The 12,046-nt window shown below is 38.5% G+C and overlaps 1 long non-coding RNA gene across 1 annotated transcript; it reads left to right on the forward strand.

The window, feature by feature from the left end:
* Window positions 1-594: 594 nt before the first annotated feature.
* Window positions 595-11,324, forward strand: LOC141407049 (uncharacterized). The gene is made up of 2 exons (XR_012413992.1): window positions 595-695; window positions 11,119-11,324. It is a non-coding gene; the product is annotated as an uncharacterized lncRNA (long non-coding RNA).
* Window positions 11,325-12,046: the final 722 nt, after the last annotated feature.

Raw genomic sequence — 12,046 nt, forward strand, 5'->3', positions numbered from 1 at the left:
GAAACCCAGACTATGTCATGCCTAAGTGCCACTCCAGAGTACACAAAAATGAGAACATATTAGAAAAGATCTTACAGCTTCTCAAGCAGCTCTGTAGTTCATTTATTCCCAATCTTCTCTTAACCCTAAAGTGCTGGTGTTGCTGGTCGAGGACAGTTTCAGAGCAATAATTTCAGAGCCTATGAGCTGCCTCTGTGTATACAATGATACATGTCTTAACTCTCCTAGTTCCTGCAAAAGAGCTGTAATTCTTAGGATTGGGGGTGCACACTTTAAAGGAGTATGTTGATAGAAACTTGTTATAGGAATTCATTTTCCCCTCAAGCCACTTCATGGAAGCACAAGTACAATTTGTAAATTTAGTGAGGCCATAATTCAGGGATGCACTGGATTTGGGCTTCAAACTGAGTGCACAGAGATCACTAGAAGACTTAGGGGAAAAAAGGAAGTGACCCCATGAACAAGGGGGAAAAATTGACAGACGAAAAAAGTGAAACAGAATGATAACTGCCAGAGGAAGGGATGAAGTTTTATTCCCTACAACATCCTTTCTTGTACTGCCTAGGTGCAGAGGCACATCTGCTGCCATGATAGGAGTTTCCTAGAAAGTGGTGAAGAGACCATAGCCTAATGCAAGTAGAGAATTGGGACCAGGAAAAATAAAGCCATGAAATGATGAGTCTACTGTGTTAGAGGTAATTTATTACTGCTTCCAAGATTTAACATATGGAGTAAAATCCTAAATGTTGAATGAAAGAATCCAAAAGTTGAACATAATATAAGGTGTCCTAGGATCCCTCAAAAAAATTAAATACCATTGGTTTAGAGAGAGGTATTCTATGGATTGACGTTTCCTGGGAATTTGGGGGTTTCAGGAAAAAAATATACGATATGTTTAGTATTTGGTTATATTACACTATTTGTTTAAATACATAAACATTTTAACATAAGTTCATTGTCTGAGAATTTGCTCTATTTTCACATATCATCAATACTTCTAGGAAAGAGTTTCCAGAACATTTTATGAAACTTTAATCAGTGGGTATCTATAAATTTTATTGGATTATGATGCCATATAAACAGGTAAGAAGCCATTTTTTCCCCTAAAACATTATCCACACAAAATGTTCTTATAAAAACCATGAACTTTGTCTTTTCTCTTTGGTCCTACAACTTCACCGCCACCAGAGCAGGTAAACAGTTCTTGGGATTCCATGCCTCAAAAATGTACTTTCAGGCTAATCTGTTGTTGGCCAAGAAAAAGCTATAGGGCCATAAAAACAGGCAATTTGTAGCAAGAGAGACTTGAATTTAAAGTACCTCGTCACTTCGCCCACCACACTGGGCCCTGAAAAACCTTAAGAACAGGTCACTGAGCCCCTTTCAAGTCAGGAATTATCTAGTGGACTAGTACCTCATCGTCTTCTTTCAAATATCTCCAACCTATTTTCCATTGCTTATATTCAGGCTCTTTCTTTATAGATCTCATGTTGCATCCTGATTGTTTTCCTGATAGAGCTAGGAGAGAGAGACAGCATGTTCCATTTATGCTTTCTGGACTCCTGGGATCCTAGAAGCCAGCTAAAGCACATAGTTGTAGAAAGAGCTACTAGCTACAGAACAGAAGAGCCAATCTTTCCTTGTGTATTCTGCCAGGACAAATTCTAGCTTTCCATTGGCTGGCCCCATTCCACCTGACTCCCGTGCCAGGTAAGTCTTTTGAGTCATCAAGCACAGCCAGGCTCACCCTGTTAGATATGTATACCCCCAGATTAAAACCTAATGCTTCCCACCTCACCCACTCCACCTGGCTTCTCATTCTGAAAGTTGTACTTTATTAAGGGCCTAATTGTTCTTTTTTTGTGCCTTACCTCCACTCCCTAATTTGAATTACTCAGTTTCTTTTGTTTTTTCATATTGAACATTTGATACACAGACTGTAATTATTCATAATTCTTATTTACTATCACACTCTCATCATTTGTACACACAGGGCTTCCTTCCTTCTCTGCTTCCAACCTTCTTTATTTTTTATTTTTTTACAAACCGAGTCTTGCTGTCACCCAGGCTGGAGTGCAGTGGCATAATCGTAGCTCACTGCAACCTTGAAATTCTGGGTTCCAACAATCCTCCCACCTCAGCCTCCAGAGTAGCTAGGACTGCAGCCATGTGCCACCATGCCCAGCTAAGTTTTATTTTGTTTTGGTTTTTGTTTTTTAGAGAGAGAGTCTCACTTTGTTGCCCAGGCTGGTGTTGAACTCCTGGGCTCAAACCATTCTCCCGCCTTGACCTCCCTAAGTGCTAGGATTACAAGTGTGAGCCACCATGCCCAGCCTTATAATTATTTTTTAAAATTTATTAGTGTAGTCAGAGTCTCACTATGTTGCTCAGGCTGGTCTTGATCTCTTTGGTTCAAGCAATCCTTCTGCCTCAGCCTTCTGAGCAGCTGGGACTACAGGTATGCACCACCACATCTGGCCAATTTATTATTTTTTATTTTTATTTTAAAATATTTTTTGATTATTGTTTTTATTATTCACTGACTATTCCCCAAATGTTTTAAAAATTATTTTGTTGAGACAGGGTCTTGTTCCATTGTCCAGGTTGGAGTGCAATGGCATCATCGTGGCTCACTGCAGCCACAACCTCCTGGGCTCGAGGGATCCTCCTGCCTCAGCCTCCTGAGTAGCTGGGACTACTGACATGTGCTACCACACTTAGCTAATGTTTTCTTTTCTTTTTTTTTCTTTTCTTTTTTTTTTTTTTTTTGTAGAGAGGTGGTCTCACAATGTTGCCCAGGCTGGCCTCAAACTCCTGAGTTCAAGCAATCCTCCCACCTCAACCTCCCAAAGTGCTGGGATTACAGGTGTGAGCCACTGCACCTGGCCTTATTTTTTTAGAGACGGGTCTTGCTATATTGCTCAAGCTGGTCTCAAACTCCTGGGCTCAATAAATCCTCCTGCCTCAGCCTTCTGGATAGCTGGGATTAATAGGCCTAAGCTACAGTGCCTGGCTCAAACCTTTTATTTTAATAATTTTATATATTGCAAAAAAAGAAAAAGACCATTTATGAGTCTACCACAGGAAAACTAGAGCACAGACAATAATTTACATCCAGCTCTGTGGTTCTTCCTTATCTTGTTCCCTCCTGCTTTGATTTGAATGTGTTTCCCCAAATTCTTGTGTTAGAAACCTAATCTTCAATACAACAGTGTTAGAATGTGGGGCCTAATTAATGGGAGGTGTTTAGGTCATGAGGGATGGACCATCATGAATACATTAATGTTGCTATAAAAATGGCTTGTGAGACTGGGCTCAGTGGCTCACACCTGTAATCCCAGCAGTTTGGGAGGCCGAGGTGGGGAGATCACTTGAGGTCAGGAGTTCAAGGCCAGCCTGGCCAACATGGTGAAATCCTGTCTCTACTAAAAATACAAAAAACTAGCTGGGCATGGTGGCACATGCTTGCAGTCCTTAGGTGGCTGAGGCATGAGAATCACTTGAACCCAGGAGGTGGCAGTTGCAGTGAGCTAAGATTGGGTCACTGAACTGCAGCCTGGGAGACAAAGCAAGACTCCATCTCAAAAAAAAAAAAAGGGGCTTGTGAGGGTAGGTTTTCTCTCTCTTCTGCTATATGAGGAGGACACGGTGTTCCTCCCCTCCGAAGGATGCAGCATTCAAGGTGCTATGTTGGAAGCAGAGAGACTGGGCCCCGACCTGTCAGTGTCTTAATCTTATACTTTCCAGCCTCCAGAACTATGAGAAAGAAATTGCTATTCTTTATAAATTACCCAGTCTCTAGTAGTCTGTTACAGCAGCACAAAACAAACTAAAACACCTTTATTCCCCACTGCATCCAAGGTAATCACTATTTTGAATCTTGTGTTCGTGATTATTTTGCTTTCCTTTTACTATGGTACTGTATGTATGCCTAATTAATTAATTAATTGTAAAGATAGGGTCTCCCTATGTTGCCCAGGGTGGTCTGAACTCCTGGGCTCAAGCAGTCCTCTCACCTCAGCCTCCCAAAATGCTGGGATTACAGGCTTAAGGAACCAAAACTGGCCATATGTATGCCTTAAAGGTTTTAACTGTTACATGACTCATTTTCATTTGACTTCAGACTTGAGCCCTCACATGACTGCAGTGTTCAGTCTGTTAGTCTGTCATGGTCTTGCATGAACTAAAGACGAACTGAAAGTCAGATAAATAGTAATTCAAAGACACTTGACATCATGACATCTGTGCCTTATTTGTGAAAGAATCCAGTAAAGATGCTCTAAAAGATAGGAACCAAAGATATACTATGAATATTTGCCTTTTCTTTATATCTATTCCTTTAAAAGCTTTAGAGAGAGATTACCTGATAAGTAACCCTCTGAAGATTTCTGATAGTTTGCTGTTTTTCTCTTCACTAGTCTTCTTTACCTTAGAGTGTTCTACTCATTGTTTAAGATACATTTCAAAATTCACCTCAGGGCAACAAATGCAAACATAGACAAATGGGATTACATCAAACTAAAAATCTTCATAGTAAAGGAAATAATCAACAGTGAAGAAACAATGTATAGAATGGGAGAAAATATTTGCAAACTATACACCTAAGAGGTTAATACTCAAAATATATAATGAATGTAAACAACTAACAGCAAGAAGACTACCCAACTGAAAAATGGGCCAAAGATGTGAATAGACTTTTTTTTTTTTTTTTTAAAGAAAACACACAGTGGACAAGTATGCAAAATCTCAACATTATTAATCATTAAGGAATCAAAGAAATGCAAATAAAAATCACAATATCACCCTACACTCCTATTAGAAAGGCTACCATTAAAAAGACAAAAGATAAACAAGTGTTGGTGAGGATGTGGAGAAAAAGGAACCCTTGCACACTGTTGCAGGGAATGTAAATTTGTATGGCTATTATAGAAAACAATTTAGGGATCCCTAAAAAAATTAAAAGTAGAGCTAGCATATGATCCAGCAATCCAACTACTGGGTATATATCCAAAGGTAATGAAATCAGTATGTCAAAAAGATATCTGGCCTCCCATATTTATTGCAACACTATTCACAATAGCCAGATACAAAAATCATCCAAGATAAAGAAAATATTGTACTTACATAAAATAAAATACTATTCAGCCAAAAAAAGAAGTCTTGTCATTTCCAACAACATGGGTAAACCTGAAGGACATTAGGTTAAGCGAAATAAGCCAGGCGCAGAAAGACAAATACCACATGATCTCACTTATATGTGGAATCTAAAAATTTTATTCTATGGAAATAGAAAGTAGAATGATGATTACCAAAGGCTGGGGTTGTGGGGAGTGAGAGAGGAGATATTGGGAAGATGTTGGTCAAATAATACATAATTATAGTTAGAAGGAGTAAGTTCATGCGCAGAATGGCGACTAGTTAATGAAGATATATTATGTTCTTGAAAAATGCTAAAAGAGTTTAAAAATGCTAAGTGTTCTCACCACAAAAATGATAACTGTGAAATAATAGATTTGTTAATTAGCTAGATTGAATCATTCCACAATGTGTATATATTCAAAACATTATATTGTACATATTAAATACATATAATTTTATATGTCAATTTTTAAAAATAAATAATTTGAAAAAAAGTAAAAGTCACTTCAGAAAATCCTTGTACAATTCTCATAGGCATATAGTTCTCCATCGTTTGTTCTTTAAGCGCATGCCCAAATCATTATTCTGGAATTTATCTCACTTTGTGATGATTATTTCTAGAGAAGCCTGTCTTTTCAGGTCACTGACTATTAAAGAGATGGTCTCACTCATCTTTGTCTTTTCCAGAAATTAGTCCAGTACCAGGGCAATAGTAAATATTTGTTTAGTAAATGAATGAATGAATGATAGGCACTATTTCAGATTATTAGTAGTGGAAAAGAATGGGGCATAGTGTTACATGTCTGTAGCCCCAGCTATTTGGGAGGCTGAGGCAGGAGGATTGCTTAAGTCCAGGAGTTCAAGGCCATTCTGGGCAACATAGTGAGACTCTGCATCAATATATATTTTTTTCTTTTTACAAAAAGAAAACATTACCAAAATGTCTACTTATGGTCCCAACTACAATAAGAATGTGCTGTAACAGGAGTGAACTTAAAATTGTTTCCATATCTGCTCACCCTACTAGGCTTTTTCCTTATAAATGATATCACTGAATAGAAAATGGTAAATCAGGTTTAACAATCATGCAGTAATCACAGTAGTGGTGGGTACTATAACTGATTATAACTGAGGCTGAGGATCACATTCATTTACATCCTCAGGAAATTCTGACTAAAATGGCAGATTTAGAGACAGTGGTAGAGGGGACAGTAGCAGACAAGGAATTTATTTATTTGTTTGTTTATTTTTTAGAGACAGGGTCTTGCTCTGTCACCCAGGCTAAAGTGCAGTGGTGCCATCCTAGCTCACTGCAGCCTTGAATTCCTGGGTTCAAGTGGTCCTTTCACCTCACCCTCCTGAGTAGACTGGTACTACGGGTGCACGCCAGCATGCTTGGCTTCAGGCAAAGAATTTAAACAAATACTTGGAAGATGGAAAGCAGAGAAGGAGCAATAATTACATTAGTAGAGCAAAGTAAGCTGCAATCTAAATGCCTGCAGAAGGGAATACCAAAGAGAAGCAAATAGAATTGTTTCAGGACTCTGGTAAACAGTTAAAATAAGGAGCAAGACAGGACTGCTGGAAACAGAGGGAAACTCCGAAAAATCTATACTCGGTGTACCTAGACTACCCTACAAATGCCTTCTTATCTCCCACCACGAACTAGATGTTTAGTCTCTGGATATATTGAACTGGAGAAGCTCTAGGATAGGAGACACCAGCTCAGCAGATGGTGGTGGGGGAGGGTTAACTTCAGACACTGAAGGTGACACCCTGAGTTCATTTGTTCTTTTCCCAAAATGCCAACAATCAGATCTATGCCCTATCGGACAGGAGATCAGGGGATTTCTTCATGGAAAAATTGAATAGTCTTGGGATCCTCCAACCAAAAATTCAGCTTTTTACCCAGGTAATCGAGAATTAAACTAGCCAATAAGCTTTATACTGCCTTAACCTGAAATATAGGTGATTAGCCAAAGATCTCCAGATGTTTGAAAATGACCCCTTGACACGAGAGGCACAGGTTCAATCAACCTAATATGGAAAAAGAACCCAGAGAATATTGAGATAGGGCAAGAAGAAGAAAAGAAAATCTTTTTAAAAAAATCAGTAATATTCTCAGAGAAACAAGAGAAGATATTGCATCCTCGCAACAAAAAACAATGTTACTTTGTAGCAGAGAAATAAGATGCTATATTTTAAAAGGAATAATTTGGGAACCCTCCCCCCAAAAAAGTCCTCTTAGAAAAAAATGACAAATGAAAACGTTAAGAAAATAGAACAACAACAACAAAAAGCAATGGAATATAAGAAAAAAATATAAGAAAATCCAGTAAATTTGGGCCAGGTGCAGTGACACATGCATATAATCCCAACACTTTGAGGCCAGGAGTTTGAGACCACCTTGGACAATAAAGTTAGGGCCGTATCTCTACGAAAAGATAAAGAGAAAAAAAGAAAATTCAGGAATTTCAATATCTGATTAATAGAGTTCCAAAAAAAATAAAGAATAAAGAAAATGGCAATGAGGGAGTTATCAAAGACACAACATAAAGAAAATTTTTCAAATAGAAAGAACGAGAGTCTATGTGTTTAAAGGGCCCACTCAGTGCCCATAGTAGCAAATGAAGACCAACAACAAGGCATAGAATGCTATGAATAAAATGAAGATTCTTTAACCTGAAGAGAGAGAAAAAAAGTAGTATGTGGAGGATTATCTCATCAGACTGCAAGAGTAGTAAGTACATGTAGAAGACAGTGCAGCAATGCTCTCAAAATTCTAAGGAAAAATTTGCAACCTAGAGTTTTATATTCAGCCAAACTATTCATTAGTTATAAGAAAAAACCAAAGGTATTTTCAACATGCGAGTCTCAAAAAATATACTTCCCTTCCATTCTTTCTTAAGATATTACAAGCCATGGCCGGGCATGGTGGCTCAGGCCTGTAATCCCAGCACTTTGGGAGGTCAAGGCGAGTGAATCACCTGAGGTCAGGAGTTAAAGGCCAGCCTGGCCAACATGATGAAACCCCGTCTCTACTAAAAATACAAAAAAATTTACCAGGTGTGGTGGTGCGCCCCTGTAATCCCAGATCCTCAGGAGGCTGAGGCAGGAGAATTGCATGAACCTAGGTGGCAGGTGGTTGCAATGAGCTGAGACCAGGCCACTGCACTTCAGCCTGGGCAGCAAAATGAGACTTCATCTCAAAAAAAAAAAAAAAAAAAAAAGATACTACATTACAAGCCAGATGTGGTGGCTCACACCTGTAACCCCAGTGCTTTGGGAGGCTTAGGAGGGAGGGAGCCCTTGAGCCCAGAAGTTCAAGGCGTTGAACTATGATCACACCAGTGCAGTCCAGCCTGGGTACAGAGTGAGACCTTGTCTCTAAATTAAAAAAAAAAAAAAAAAAGATATTATTTAATGATATTATTTACTGCATCCAAACATATTTTTGATCATCCTGGATCTTGGAAATTAGAAGCAAATCATGAGCACTGAGATCCAGGATGTCCCAAAATAAAGGCAGGGTAAAGGAATTCCTGGATGGCAGCTATGTATCTGGGATTGATGGATAATCTGATGCATTTTAACTATATACAAAATAGTATTGAGGATATTTTGAAGACCTTTCTGAGAATTTGGAAAGAATTTTTGATAGGTATGTGGGAAAATAAGTAAATTGGAGAGATTGATAATTTGTATCTCAGAAGAAAAAATGGAAACAAGAAAACATTTCAAAATGAAAAACTATATTACATAGTGAATCAATAGATTATATTTTAATATTCATACTATTCTTAAGAGTGATAATTTAAAATATTTAGAGAAATTTTAGGGAAAGACAAATGGGGTTGTATATATCCTTATCTACTATGATATATATAACTAATAAAACAAGAATTAACAATATTAGTGTATCATTAGAAACTCCTTCACCTCAGCAAAATGTATGAATATTGAAAGTGGTAGCATTTAAATAATAGGATGAGAAAGGTAGGGGAAAGGTTATAGTTTGCTACAATTTGTTATAAGCTTTTTTCTGTTCCATTGAACTTTTACATTATATGTATACATTATTTTAATACAAGTTAAAATTAGTTAAAAGTCAAAAGTATTACAAATTATTATCCTATACACACAGAATCACATATAGAATACACTAGCCCTGTGTTAGTCTAGATCCTCCAAACAGCAGAAGCCAAGATAGGATTAAATATGAAAAATATTTATTAAGGTAAATACTGATGAAAGAAACATGGGGATTTGGGAGAGGCTAGGAGAGCCATAGGACTATTATGCATGTCTGATTTTGAGTGGAGAAAAGAAAAAAAGAAAGGAGGAAGGTAGGCAGGCAGGAAGGAAGGGAAAAGGAAGGACAGGTAGAAGCAACTTTTACTGTTGTGTAAACAGAGGAAAAGTCTACAAGACCACTGGGGTCCTCAAACCAAAGTAGACCGGCTGGGTGTGGTGGCTCATACCTGTAATTCCAGCACTTTGGGAGGCTGAGGCAGGCAGATCACCTGAGGTCAGGAGTTCAAGACCAGCCTAGCCAACATGGTGAAACCCTATCTCTACTAAAAATACAAAAATTAGCTGGGTGTGGTGGTGCACGCCTATAGTCCCAGCCACTTGGGAGGCTGAGGCTTGAACCTGGGAGGTGGAGGTTGCAGTGAACCGAGATCATGCCACCGCATTCCAGCCTGGGTGACAGAGTGATGCTCCATCTCAAAAACAAACAAACAAACAAAAAACACAAAGCAGACCATCAGAAGAGTCCTGGCATCTCCCAGGAACAGGCCTGCCTTCCTGCTGGATGGAGCAGCTCCTGGAAAGTTTGGCTTCAGTGCAAACCTAGCAGTTGATTTCAGACCACAGAGGTAAGAGCTCTTGACCCATTAGACTTCCTGCTGTAGAAGATCTAAGAGGCGCACTCTCATGGTTGCCACTGCCACAAGGACTGTATTGAAAATAAAAAGATTTTATGTCGTCTATTGAAATAAGTGTGTTAAAAAATCAAATTAGCAGGGGATTTTTGTATTTTGTTTTTTGTTTTTTTTCATTTGAAAAGAAGGGATTCTAGTATTACCTATCACTTAGGAGCTTTGTGAGAATAAAGTGAATAGAAAGATTAGATAAATAGATATAGATATGTCTTAATCTCATAGCCTGTCACATAGAAAATGCTATATAGTTACACATTAAGTAACAATGCTACAATAAGGTAGACAGTTCGGGTTTTTATTTATGTTACATCATCTTCCCCTTCCTGAGACATGGAAGACTACAGTGTCACTAGATTTGATGAAAAAATGTGAGCAGAAGTGATGCATATCATTTTTAGGCAGATGCAGTAAAAGTCCATTCACAATTCTTCATGTATCTTTGCCTACTGGTCATGAAGGAGGCCTCAAGTTGAGATGAAAGAGCTAACATACAGCAAAGTAATCTGGATCTCTGGAAAATCCACAGAAAACATGTGCCCTAGAATAATTCCTGCACCAGCAGCAAACTTTGCATAAAAGAAGAAATGGATTTTTGTCTGCATTTTTTTTTTCTGAGACAGAGTCTTGTTCTGTTGCCCAGGCTGGAGTGCAGTGGCACAATCTTGGCTCACTGCAACCTCTGCCATGGGTTCAAGCGATTCTCTTGCTTCAGCCTCCCAAGCAGCTGGGATTATAGGCATGCACCACCACACCTGGCTTTTTTTTTTTTTTTTTTTAAGTAGAGATGTGGTTTCACCATGTTAGCCAGGCTGGTCTCGAACTCCTGACCTCAAATGATCCACCCGCCTAGGCCTCCCAAAGTGTTGGGATTACACACGTGAGCCACTGTGTCCAGCCAATTTTTTTCCATGATAGCAACATAACCTAGACCCTCCTGATGAATGCAGCTATTATTGTTGTTGTTATTATTTCTAAAGATCCTCTCATTGAACAAATGACTGAATTTCTGTGTTTTTGTTTTTGTTTTTTGCAGTAATGTGGAACAAGTGACAATTTCATTTCTTAAGAATGCTGTTGTAAAATAAGGAGAGAAAAATGGAGCTGGAATGCAATGAAAGTCTGATTCTGAGTGAAAAAGAGAGGAGTAAAAGGAGGAGGAAAGCAGGCAGGCAGGAAGAATGAAAGACAGGTGGAAGCATCTTTGACTGAAGTAAAGTCTAAGTAAAAGAAGGAATTTGTAATTTGGAGTAATTGTTAATTTTTCTTTTTTCATAACCACATCCAATCAATTACTAATTCTTTTAGACTCACCTTCAATAAATATCCGAAATCCAGAACTTTTCACCATTTTGAAACCATCTTAATCTCCTGTCTGGATTAGTAGTGTCTCTCTCTCTCTCTCTCTCTCTCTCTCTCTCTCTCTCTCTCTCTCTCTCTCTCTCTCTCCTCTCTCTCTCTCTCTCTCTCTCTCTCTCTCTCTCTCTCTCTCTCTTTTTAAGACAGGGTCTCACTCTGTCGCCCAGACTGGGGTACAGTGGAGCAGTCTTGGCTTGCGGCAACCTCCACCTCCTGGACTCAAGCGATCCTCCCTTTATTTCACTGTATACAAAAATTAATTCAAGATAGATTAAAGACTTAAATGTAAGACCTGAAACAATAAAAATTCTAGAAGAAAACCTAGGAAAAACTCTTCTGAACATTGGCCTAGGCAAAGAATTCATGACTAAGACCTCAAAAGCTAATGCAACAACAACAAAATAGAAAAATGGGACTTAAACTCAAAAGCTTCTGTACAGCAAAAGAGTCAGCATAGTGAACTGAAAACTTGCAGAATAGGAGAAAATATTTTCAAACTTTGCATCCAGCAAAGGACTAATGTCCAGAAACTATAAGAAACTCAAACAATTTGACAAGAAAAAATCTACTCCAGTGGGGCATGGTGGCTCAAGCCTGTAATCCCA

This window comes from Macaca fascicularis, chromosome 6 (assembly GCF_037993035.2).
Source record: "Macaca fascicularis isolate 582-1 chromosome 6, T2T-MFA8v1.1".
Lineage (NCBI taxonomy): Eukaryota > Metazoa > Chordata > Mammalia > Primates > Cercopithecidae > Macaca > Macaca fascicularis.